Raw genomic sequence first — 13,192 nt, forward strand, 5'->3', positions numbered from 1 at the left:
CAAATGAGTATGGGGGACAACTAATGAAATAACAGGGACAGGAGTGTGGTCAAAAGGTCAAACGAAGGGAACCAGACGGGGACACTGAGCAGAGAACCCCGGACAGCGTCCACTGCTCCTCAAAGGCGTCAAGGGAGTCAGTGGACACCGCCCAGAGGAACTCTGCCCGGATACGTGAATGGACGGAGGATCGGAAATAGGCCCCACAGTCAAAGGAGCCTCCATTGGCCAACTACAGGAGAGTGATAGAAGGAAGCTACATTAGCCCCAGGTTAAGTAGGTCCCTTTTCCCTGGGTAAGGTAACAAGGAAGGTTCCAGAACAATCAGGAACTTTCTGGAAACAATTAAGGCAGACAGGCTGATTAGAACACCTGCAGCCAATCAAGAAGCTGCTAGAATCAATTAAGACAGGCTAATCAGGGCACCTGGGTTTAAAAAGGAGCTCACTTCAGTTTGTGATGTGCATGCGAGGAGCTGGGCACACGAGGCGCAAGAAGCTGAGAGTAGGAAGGCATACTACTGGAAGACTAAAAAGTACAAGCATCATCAGACATCAGGAGGAAGGTCCTGTGGTGAGAATAAAGAAGGTGTTGGGCGGAGGCCATGGGGAAGTAGCCCAGGGAGTTGTAGCTGTCACACAGCTGTTACAGGAGCCACTGTAGACAGCTGCAATCCACAGGGCCCTGCGCGGAACCCGGAATAGAGGGTGGGCCCGGGTTCCCTCCATCCCCCCAACTCCCTACTTGATACCGGAGGAATTGAACTGGACTGTGGGTTCCACCAGAGGGGAAGGTCTCTGGCCTGTTCTCTGATCCACTAGGTGGATCAGCAGAGACTGCGGGGATTGTTCTTCTTCCTTTTCCCCAGGCTGGCCAGTGATGAGGCTAACTGAGTGAACGGCAGATTTGAGCCACGAAAGTGGCCAAACTGAGGGCTGCCGTGAACCTCTGAGGTGAGCAAATCCGCCAATAAGCGCAGGACCCACCAAGGCAGAGGAGGGACTTTGTCACAGTATACAAACCTACAGAGGGAGAAAACATTTTAAATTAGGCTTGGAAGGAATAGATTTTTATGAGTAAATGTCCATTTCACTGTACATACACATACCAACTAAAAATATTTCCATTAATAATAATAGAAATGCACAGATAAGCACAATAAGAAAAATGCTGCTTGAGAACTTATTAGAGTTTGCTTTAAGGATATTTGTTTTGTATATTTTGACATGTCATGTTGACAATTTAAATTTTGTAACTTGTTCTATGTTTGTCTAATTCTGAACTTCACGCTCCAGAGTGATAGGATCTAATCAAATATTATGGACCAGATCCTCAGCTGGAGTACGCTGGCATAGCTCCACTGATTTTGTTGGACTTACACCAATTTACATGAGTTGGATCTGGCCCTAAAAGGCTCTTTTGGCAGGTAGCATTTGGCAATCAGTCCTGTGCACACAAATACCGTTTAAACAACATCAGGGAAGACAGCGAAGACACATTTTGGAATTGTGGTGCACCCTACTTGTTTCCTGCATTAAATTACTGTCATTATAATTAACTATTACTGTTTATTATCCCTTATGGTCCAAAGTGTGAAAGGTGCAGCAAAGAACCACATGGACCCTGCCCTAATGAGACAAATAGCTAACAAAGTATAGGTTTTTTGGGGGAAAAAAGCCTAAATACATACACCACCTTGCACTCTGAACTTGAAATAGCTGTGAAGGGACAATGCAGGGCTGTGTTTTAACCCTTACAGCTTCTCCCAAGAGAGATCTTCCCCTTCATTCTTTGTGGGGGGTTTTAATATTGGTATAATCCCCCTAACACTGAAATATCTGAAGTCCCTGAATTCCTATGCATACTGCGCGTGCTGCATTAAATCCTCCTGTGACAAGCTCAGCAGGATGAGATGAGGTTGCAGAGTCTCCACTTCTCCCTGCATTCCCTTGCTTGTGTGAGGAGTGAGACTCTCAGTGTGTCCTTGACGCTGTTTTTTGCAGCTCTATTTGCAGCATGCTCATGCCCTTTCAATCCACAACCCACCCACCCACTCTCTTCCCTTCTTTTCTTCTTCTCCTTTCTGTGCAGCTACTGCAGCAACATTTGGCAACAGCCAACATGAATGGGCTGCTAGAGATGAAGCATTTCTCTCCCTCTACCGCCAGACTGACCCCTCTTGGTCCTCAACTCTCTCATACACAATGTAACAGCGTCTTGGAATGGCTCAGAGCAGAACCATAGTAGTGAGATGAGGATTGGGGGTATGGAAGAGACTTTTCCTGCTCTCATCCACAATCCTTCAAAATGTAACGAAAACATTATTTATTTTCTTTTTCAGGCAAGAGAAAGGATGGGCTGCAAAATCCAGATCCAGAATTCAAACCAATACCCGGGATGTCCTGTTGCAGAGATAGGAGTCAGCAAACAATTTTGATACAGTTTCAGGCTTGGATCCGATCTTCTCCCGCGCTTCACAATAAGTCATTGGGTTGAAATCTGGGTTTGAATCCACCACCCACCTTGCACAAGAGTTCAGGGAGGTTCCATTAGGGAATGGGGAAGTATTGCTTCACATCCAAATCCAAAGAACATGCAGCAGTTGTGACACTGGCAGGCTAGGTGCCAGCTCTTGCCAAGGCTGCTGGCATTAGCTAAGAACCGACAAACTCATAGCTGGAGACCAGACAAGTTCACTTATGTGTTAGTGCTGCTCAAATAGTCTTATAAGAATGTATTTAGTGTTTAGACTCTACAGAATGTTTGTAAACTGCTGCATTCATTAATCTTATTTGTAATGTCTGTATTCCATGCCATAAGGAAAAAAAGTAAGTTTTGCTTTATATCTTTGAAAACGTTCCTTTATCCAACCACGGAGGGACAGTGGAAGGACTCACTGCCTAATGGAGACTGAAGCTTGAGTGAGGGCTAGTTGGCTGAGACTCAACCCTGACACAGCTCAAATTATGACTACAGGATGGGGAAACTAATTGGAACAAATGGCAGAAATTATATCAGAATCCCTCTTAACAAGCTAATCGTGTTGTTTGTTTTCAGATTTCATAACCTAGCAGGTCTGCATTGCATCTCAAGTAAAAGCCATTGGCAAGAGCTCAGTACCAGGCAAACTGGTTGAAACTATAGTAAACAGAATTAGGAGACACATAGATGAACAGGATGTGTTGGGGAAGAGTCAGCACGGCTTTTGTAAAGGGAAATCATGCCTCATCAATCTATTAGAATTACTTGAGGGGGTCAACAAACATGTGGACAATGATGATCCAGTGGATATAGCGTACTGAGACTTTCAGAAAGCCTTTGACAAGGTTTCTCACCAAAGAGTCTTAAGCAAAGTAGGGAGTCATGGGATAAGAGGGAAGGTCCTCTCATGGATTAATTACTGGTTAAAAGGAAACAAAGGGCAGGAATATATGGTCAGTTTTCACAGTGGAGAGAAATCGGTAGCAAGGATCTGTACTGGGACCAGTGCTGTTGAACATATTCATAAACGATCTGGAAAAAGGGGTAAACAGTGAGATGACAAAATTTGCAGACGATGCAAAATTACTCAAGAAAGTTAAATCCAAAGCTGACTGTAAAGAGTTACAAAGGGATCCCACAAAACTGGGTGACTGGGTAACAATATAACAGATGAAATTCAATGTTGATAAATACAAAGTAATGCACATTGTAAAACATAATCCCAGCTATACATACAAAATGATGGGGTCTAAATTAGCTGTTGCCACTCAAAAGAGATCTTGAAGTCATTGTGGATAGTTCTCTAAAAATATCTGTTCAACATGCAGCAGCAGACAAAAAAAGCTAACAGAAGGTTAGGAACCATTAGGAAAGGATAGATTATAAAACAGAAAATATCATCATGCCACTATATAAATCCATGGTACACCCACACCTTGAATACTGCATGCAGTTCTGGTTGCCCTATCTCAAAAAAGATATATTAGAATTGGAAAAAGAGAAGGGCAATGAAAATGATTAGGGGTATAGAACAGCTTCCATAGTAGGAGAGATTAAAAAGTCGGAGACTGTTTATTTTAGACAAGGGATGACTGAGGGGGGATATGAGAGAAGTCTATGAAATCCTGAATGGTGTGGAGAAAGTAAATAAGGAAGTGTTGTTTACCCTTTTACATAACACAAGAACTAGACGTCACACAATTAAATTAATAGGCAGCAGGTTTAAAACAAACTTAAGGAAGTTCTTCTTCACATAATGCATAGCCAACCTGTGGAACTTGTTGCCAGGGGATGTTGTGAAGGCCAGAAGTATAATTGTGTTCAAAAAATAATGAGATACGTTCATGGAGGATAGGCCCATAAATAGCTATTAGCCAAGATGGTCAGGGACAATAAAATAAAATAAAGCCCCAGACTTCTGTGCCATTCCAAAGATTCAGTAATCTGGCTATGACAGGCAGAGCAAGCCACGTTTCTGACAGTCATACAGCTCAGGAAAACAAACTTTATTCCACTGCAGACCATAGTGAAACCCTTTGCATGTCTCTGATCTCACTGATGTTTTTCCTGTATAAGCCACTTCCCACAGCCATAGAGAGACACAATATTTACCCCCCACATCACACTAATTAAAAGATTGCACATGTAGAACAAAAGGTCAGCACCTGAAATAAAATGATTATAAAATAGGAAGGTGCATGGGCCACTAGAGCAGGTGACTGTAAGTCAGGACCCCAGTGTTCAGTTCTTAGTTCTGCAATTGACTCATTGTCTGATCTTGAGGAATTCACTCAGCCTACCTGTGCTTCAGTTCTCCACCTGTAAATTGGGCTGAATGTTTACACACCTCTCACCTGAATGGAGAACTCTGCTTTTGAATAGTGCGTTGTATGCACAAAGCACATAACATAAACCCTCCGCAATGGCTTCTAGGTGAAGTTCCAGTTGCTAGTTTCAGCCTACAAAGCTCTAAAAGGTTTGGGTTCCAGTTATGCGATGCACTACCTCTCTCCCTGGCCCATCCTGCTATGACAGGAGATCAGTGAAGGTGCTCAGGCTGGACACACTTGAAATAATGGAGGGTTTGTAGGCTGGACATTCTCTCTGAAAGATTATGGAATCTGGGTTAGCGTTTCTCTCTTTGGTACCTTCTGGACACACTGCAAAGCTCATCTTTTCTCACGGGCATTAAGGGAGATTGGAGATCAAGAGCTGGGGGGACTGGAGACCGACAGTGACGAGGGGGGACAGGTGTCTGAAGACATGGTTGTGCAGTAGTCTTGTGGGAGAGTCTGTTAACTGGAACATGTGTGATTGGAATAACTAATGCACTTGAGAATTGGCGCAAACAAATTAGGGCTGGAATTTTTGAAAGTGCCTAAGGGAACTGGATGCCTACCTTCCTTAGGTCTTTGGGAAATTCCAGCTCAAATGGTTAACAAGAAGATCTCCTCTTCCCTTCAGGCCTCTCCCTAGATTTACTAGACACATCTCTCTTTAAGTACTGTAGAAAGGGGAGTTGTGTTCCCCGTTCTTATTCCCCTTCAATGGGAAACCTGAACGCCTTATCTTCTGGCCAGGAGGCAAGAGTGCCAGCATCAGAACCACCCCGACATTTAACAAGTATCTCTCCACCATTCTTGTTCTTTATATTATGAAGAAATAAGCTGGCATTTCTTTGATCTAGGGACGCTTACAATAAGATGGATAAATACATATAATTAGCTAAGGAGAGACCAAACTCCAGTGAATACAATACATGCTGTGAGACAACCCTCCATTAAAAGCCTCCTTGTTTAAACTTCAATATTTTAGCAATAATGACAAAGAAACACCATGAAAAGCATTTATTTTTCACTTTTTATTTAATCCCCTCTAATAGGTTCATCAGATAATTCCTTTTACCTTGAATTGCCCCCCCCCCCCCCATTCCATGCCCAAATTCATGTTTCCAGCTCTCCTGGTTAAACTGGATCCCAGAGCATTACTAGCAGAGATTTTCCACTCTTGTAATCTGCATTCTCTCTTCCTACCATTGTTGTTTTATTGACCTGCACTGTACAGTACAGAACAACATACACTTGAGAGGCAACAGGGCTGTGTTCCTAGCACACACAATCCTCCCATAAGCAGTAACAAAAGAACAATTGCATTTACATAACATAGTAAAATGTATACAGAAGGGGCCTGGCCAACTACTTGTACAGGCTGACAAATTCCTCACAATTTATGTGCCCTGTTTTGCTGATCTGCTTCTCCAGCTTGGCGAGCTGCCACTGAGAAATCCACGTGAAACAGGGGGAGGGGAATCCCCACTAAAGCAGGTGCTGTATTTTATATGTGTGCATGTGTTTACACGCTTACACACACACAAACATGCACACCATTAAGAGGCTAAGGAGGGGAGTTGGGGAAATATAATATCCAGGACACACTTTAAATGTCATGTTTTCATATTTATTCCAAACCGGAAAACAGAAATAACCAGGGGCGGGGGGGGGGGGGGAGGGGGATCAAGGGGTAGGAGTTGGGGGGCTGGCTTTTTTTTATTGTTCCCTTCAGAGATTAGATCTGGGCTGACCGCACACATCAGCATTCTGCACTCTCGGGGGAATTAGAGACTGAGCTTTCTCCTCCCCTCCCCCGGTAAACAGTGCTGAACTGATGATGCAACTTTCAGCTTTAATATGCCGTAGAGGCCCCAGCTAAGGTTGCATTATTATCAGCAGCAGCCTAGTATCCAGAACTGTTGTGTTGAGCAGACCCTAGAATGTCTCCCTAGAGAAGGAACAATCATTCATTTTCACTGTCTGCTAATTTAAAGATGTGAACAGAAGAAAAGTTCGATTCTGCACAGGAGGACTTAGCATTGGACACTTTGACTGATGTGTGGGTATAGAATGTAGTTACCATCAGGGCAGTGTTTCAAAGAAAACTAAGGGTCTCAATTAGTGGAAATGCATTCTACAGAGGTCCACAGATAAAGCACTAGATTGGTCTAAACAAAGCACACTGACCTGCACATGCCCTTACTTCGAATCTCCTAAACCCTCAAAGCTGGATCCAGAGCCAAATGTCACATATGGCTCCTATCTTTATGATCGGATGGACCAAAATAATGGATCCATGCATGCCCTCATGAACTCTGGAGTGTTCGAAATCCAGACCCAAATTTTGTGGCTTGGGTCTATTAATAATGAAACACTGAAAACATTGAAGTCAATGGGCCAAGTGTGCATAGTCTCACTAGACTTGATTCTCATTTACAATAAAGCCACTTTGCACCACTCTGGCAGTATAATGTGGCCTTACAAGACGTGTAAATGTAATTTATGTCCACTTTAAGACCCCTTTATACTGACAAAGTGGTGCCAAGGGGCCTTAGTGACAAGAGAATCAGGTCCAATGAGACTATTCATAGCCGTAAGAACTACACTGGGTAGCAAGTGTTTGCGGGATCAGACTCGCATACAGTACTGATAGGCCCAAATCCAGATTCTGTCCTGTTTTTATTCAGTCCTTACTCAGGGATACTGTGTTCCTGAATTTGTGCTAAGCAAAAACCAAGTAAGGAATCAAAGATTTGGCCTAGTTAAACTAGTCTCTAGATTAATTTACTGTGTAGTCCTTAGGGTACTCATACAGGTGCATTGAAAATAATGTTATTTCCACAAGAGCTTTATCATTGCTGTGTTATTGCCACAGTAACCATGTCGTTACAATCAAATTTGTATCACCATAAGAAAGTGGTTCCTTAGAAATTAAACAGCATTCCCCAATGGGATAATTTGTCCTGCTAAATTCCCACATGCAAACAACAAAAGCCACAGGTAAATTTACTGCAGAAATTCAGACAACAGAAGACCTATTACTGTCAAACTAATGCCTACTATAGCTGCCAGAAAAAATAACAAATATAGATCAAGGGCTGAAGTTGCCTAAAGATACACATAGGTACCTAGTGAAATTTACAAAAGCACCTGAAGGAGTTAGCTGCCTAATTCCTATTGATTTAAATGGGAGTTAGATGCCTAACCTGCTTAGGTGCTTTTGTAAATTTCCCTACATGCCTATCTGCATCTTTAGGCACCTACATCTCTTTGTAAATCTAGTCTTGTCTTACTACACCAAATACCAAACACATTGATAAAGATATTTGTGCGTTGCTATCAGGGCTAAGCCATGGCGTTATAGTGTGTCCTTACCAGAGCACCTTCTTTCAGCATTGTGTGGTGAAGCAGCAACTCACCCTCAGTTTCCCAACTGCTCTTCTGCTGCTCCACACCCCCAATCTCTAATGCCTTCTGGATTGCAGAAATTTAGGTCTCTGGCTAGGTCACTTACAGTTCTACCCCTTCAGGGATTCAAAGTCCAAACCAGTATGAAGCAACATAAAGTCTTCCCTTTCCTCTGGTAGATCTGCTTGACACCAGTCTTCCCCAGTCTGACAGTAAGAGCTCCACATCTGCTCTCTCTGCCTCCTCCCCTCCAACCCCCTAACTGAACAAGGCTCTTCTTTTTTAAGCCCTTCCCTGGAAGCCTGCCTCCTGCTCCAGGTATCTCAATTTGGGCTCATTGGGCCTTCAGTAGCCCATTAACCCCTTCCTGCCTTGCGTGAAGGCTTGTGTGCCCCATTACATATGCATATTAAGATATTCTGGAAGAAATAAAATATTTCAAACCATCCTTCAGGTAGGTGTGTGTGTGTGTGTATGTATCTCTCTCTCTCTCTCTCTCTAGCTTTGAAGATCTGTGGCAGTTGGCCCAAGTAATCCACCCTCTTTGTAATCTCCCTCACATAACCAATGAAATAATAGTATACAAATTAGGTGTACAGCCAGGGAGGTGATTGGTTGAGCCATCTCACAATGGTCTAGGTCTCTTGGCATGGCATAGATACATGTCTTGCTGTCACACACATATAATGTCTTCTGCAGTTTCCACAGTATGCATCCGATGAAGTGAGCTGTAGCTCACGAAAGCTTATGCTCAAATAAATTGGTTAGTCTCTAAGGTGCCACAAGTACTTCTTTTCTTTTTGTGACGGCTATTACTCTGTTACACGGCTGTTACTCTGAAACCTGTCACACAGGTGTAATTTGTAAACTCAAAATGGCTGAGAACTTAAAAAATGGATGGTATCGGAGCATGAAACCCAGTGGTGATTCAACCTGGTGATATTCTGAATAAGATGACCTGTCAACCGTGCTTGTAACTGTTTCCATCCCTTCACACTGGCTCAGAGATTTTGGGCTTCAGAGTGACAAAGACACACAAAGTGACAAGTGACTCTTCTTTATTTATATACATAAAATCTGTGTAACCAAATGGGAAACAGGTGTTAGTCAAGGGAATCGTGTCTGATCTAGACCAGTCCACTAAATAACCAGACATCTCACAGTCTATTTACAACAGAGGTTTTCAACTGGGGCACCAGAGGGGTGTCCCCTGGGGCATGAGTCAAACTTTCTATGGGGGTCACAGCAAGCCTTCTAATTCAGAAATTTATGCCACTCGCTCAAATTTGGCCCAGCTGCCCCTTCGTCATGACCCAGTAGAAGCAGTGGTGGAGGCAGACAAGGAAGAGGACAGGGCTGGGGACCCAGGCGGGTTAGGGCTGGGCTCCCTGGGGGCTCATTCCACTCACTGCCTCAGGTTCTTCACAGAGTGCTGTTGCCTGCACTTGACCCTGTTAGTGCTGGCCTCGCATTTCAACCAGCCTGGGCCACCGAGCGCAGTGGCTCCTGTGTGGCCTCAAGGATTTTGCCTGCTCTGCAGCACTTAATTTGTGCTGGGGTTTGCCAGGGCTGAGCCCCAGCACCTCTGGGCCTGGCAGTTCGTAGCCCTGGCACCTCTGGGCTTGTTGCGTCAGTTCTGAAAGTAAAAATATTGCTTGAGCCCTGGCACTTCTTATGAATTAAGCACTGCTTCTCTGGCTATCTGGCTGCACCAGGGGATGACCTTGGGGCATACCTAGTAAGTGGGGTGGGGGCGGGGGCTGGGGTTTGTGCCTCCCACTGGGCACAGGAATAGAAGAGGGGAGGCCCAGTGGTGCTAGCCCCCCCTTCAGGGATCTCTGAATTGGGATAGCCTCTGGGGCACAGGGGCTTGGGTCCCACCATCCTACCCTGGGGATTGGAGAAATGGGGTTGGGGGTATCCAGCTCTTGTTGGAGGGTAAAGAGCCCTGCTGCTAACTTGACACCTACTCAGTTACAAAACAAAAGTTAAGGTCCTGCACCCATCACCTCTGCCTTGAGGGCCCCTACTCTGCAACATGACCTCTCCTCTGCCTTCAGGGAACCTCTACACACACCTGCACCTGCCCATCATGAAGGAGAGGCAGCTGGCTGGGCCCAATTGGAGTAGAATTGCAACCCTGTGTGCCAGACAGTATTCTTTTCACTTCTGAGGGGAAGTAGGGGGAGGTGAGGGCGTCAAGTTAAAAAAAATGCTAAGTGGGGCATGATTCAAAAACGGTTGAGAACTCCTGCTTTAGAATAATCAGCAAGCATGGGAGAGATTAGGAAGGGTCCCTACAGCACACAGATTGTTGCACAAAGCATAATTTCTCATCCCTCATTCTGAGCACCACAGCTACCTCCCTCCCCTGAATCTGAGGGTTATTTGTTATCTCTACTAGGGCTGTACTAAACAGTTACAAGCAAAGGGAGTGCCCATGTCTTGTGCCTATAAAGGTTAAGGGCTCTATTGTGCATTTAAGGCTCATCTGCACTTGAGGGCAGTGAGGTGCCTCAGCTGGACACATTGCTCCCTGGAGCTCTGGGTCTGCAGCATGCAAGTGACCATCCAGATCTGCAGGCTGGTATGGAAGGGTGGGATCATGCCTTGTGTCTTCTGCAGTGATTAGTTCCACTAACACTTTTAGCCTCACGCTGCCTATGCTCAGGTGAGTGCAAAGGTTGCAATTTGTACATCCACCCTGGGGTGAGTCACAATCTGGCCCTGAATGCTTCCCCTTGAAGTGTTCTTCGCATCCATGATGGAACCTCATGATCTCCATAATTCGCCCCCAACCCCTACTTGAATCCCACTCCTGGCTCCTTCTCCTGCAACTCAGCCATCATTCTTCTGTAAGTGCATTGCAGTGAGTTGATTACTGGATATTGCAGTGCACTGAACTTTGTCTTCTGAACTCATTTCAGCCATTTAGATGTCTGTACTGTTTGACTTAGTCTGGGATGCAATCCAGAAAGAGTGGGATGGAGAGATTCTGCAACTCATTTATTCTTTGCCTTGAATGACTGTCTGGCTTTTTCACCAATATTTACCTTCTGGCTCAGGAGGACTGCATGGGATTCCCGTTGGAGCCCATCAGTGCTGTTCCTTAATTGGACAAAGGGGTCACTATTGTGTAACATGAGATATTCCCTGTTCCCAAGGGCTGAGCATGTAGACCAACAACCCTACAAGTTTTCTTTTGTTTTTACTCCTAAATTCCATTCTACAATAGCAATATGATGATCTAGGCACTGCACTGCAGAGGTGAGGCAGACATTTCAGAGGACCAGGCAGGGTGTTCCAGCTGATTTTTTTTCAGATAGTTAAGTATCTTGGTCTTTGGTTTCATGCTCAATAAATAACACTCAAGGTGTGCTATGAATTATCATTCATAGATGTACTGCATTCCATGTTGCTGTGTCAAATATACTGAATATGTAAATATATATGTTTCCACCTATAATACAGATAGAAAAGGAAGGGCAAATTGGAAAGTGTCTCTCAGGTTTTTAACATGATGCCTACGATCATAAAGTGAAATCCTGAACCCACTGAAGTCAATGGGCATTTTGCTATTGTCACCCTGGATACTTCAGACCTAGCCAACTACTGCCCAGTGTCAAAACTCCAATTCCCGAGCAAGTTCACAGAGATGTTAGGCGAAGGCCAACAACAGTTCTTCTAACTGATGCTAACATTCTCAACTTGATGCAATCTGGATTCAAGCCAGGACATGGAACTGAAACTGCTTCAATGGCACTGATGTAGGATCTCCCGCTATCAATGGATACGGGGCAGACAACCATTCTCATCCTCCTGGACCTATCGGCAGCATTCAGCACTGTTGACCATGAGGCAATGCTGTCTCACCTGACAGAGATGGCAGGGGCCCTGGGTAATGTGTTAAAATGGTTTGAGACCTTTCTGGAGAGGCACCCAATGAGTAGTGATGGGAAACTGCACCTCGACCACTAGGCCCCTCACTGATAGTGTTCCACAAGGATCAATTCTCTCTCCTGTCCCTTTCAACATTTACATGCAACCACAACGTGAACTGGTCAGACCGCGTCGGCTGATGTGCCAGCTGTATGCAGAGGATTTGCCTCCGCTCTCTATACTGACTTACTGTTGAATTTCAAACAAAGTTAAGGTCTCTGTTCTTATCTTTGAGGCACTCCATGGCCTGGGCCCAGGATATGTGAAAGTTTGCTCAAAGCTCCAGGACAAAGATTGTGGCACATTCCTGTGGCACAACAGAACTCTTGACAATAAGCTCGCCTGTGTGGGAGACAGAATTTTCTTGGTGGCCAGTCTGACCCTGTAGAATGAACTCCCTCACAAACCAAGGACCATTGTAAACCTCACCACCTTCCACTCCAAGTGCAAGGCACATTTTTGTTTGACCTTGCTGTCTCTAACATAGCAACGTGTATATTAACCCCATCCCACCCCCACTCTCCCAAAAAACAACTACCAGTACATGCTTTTCCCTCTGGAAAGAGAATGAGAGAACAAACAATACGTGACAAACGTTAGTCATGAAATGCATTACAGGAAGGAGCTCAGACACTACATTGATTAGTGTGGTATTAGAACCTATATAGAATAGGAGCTTTCCCATTGACTTCAATGGGGCCAGGATTTCACTTACAGTATCTAAGCCCACCCACCCCTACACACAAGATACACCTTGAATGCCTGTAGCCTATAAATTCCATTGTAGCTCAGATGTTCTGTAGTTTTACTCCATTAGGTCCCAATCCTGCAAAGGGATGCACTGCACATTGTGTGGACCCCTGCATCTGTTCAAAATCTTGTTGAATTCAGTGGCCCCCTGCCCATGGGCATGCCTTTGCAGGATCAGGCCCTTAGCTGGTAGCACAGAAAGGGGCCTGATACGAACATTCAGATTTCCCCATTCCATGGTCCATGAAGGATATTCAGATCCAAGGTTTGGTTTCAAGCCAAGT

The 13,192-nt window shown here is 44.6% G+C and overlaps 1 long non-coding RNA gene across 1 annotated transcript in view; it reads left to right on the forward strand.

The window, feature by feature from the left end:
* The window catches only part of LOC311530308, a 74,391-nt gene extending 71,393 nt beyond the window's left edge, over positions 1-2,998 (forward strand). Inside the window, exon 3 of the long non-coding RNA XR_014713958.1 lies at positions 2,342-2,998. This is a non-coding gene — a long non-coding RNA (uncharacterized lncRNA). The remainder of the gene's footprint in view (positions 1-2,341) is intronic.
* The last annotated feature ends 10,194 nt before the right edge of the window (positions 2,999-13,192 follow it).

The sequence above is a fragment of the Lepidochelys olivacea genome (genome assembly GCF_965140295.1).
Source record: "Lepidochelys olivacea isolate rLepOli2 genome assembly, chromosome: 14".
Taxonomy (NCBI): Eukaryota; Metazoa; Chordata; order Testudines; family Cheloniidae; genus Lepidochelys; species Lepidochelys olivacea.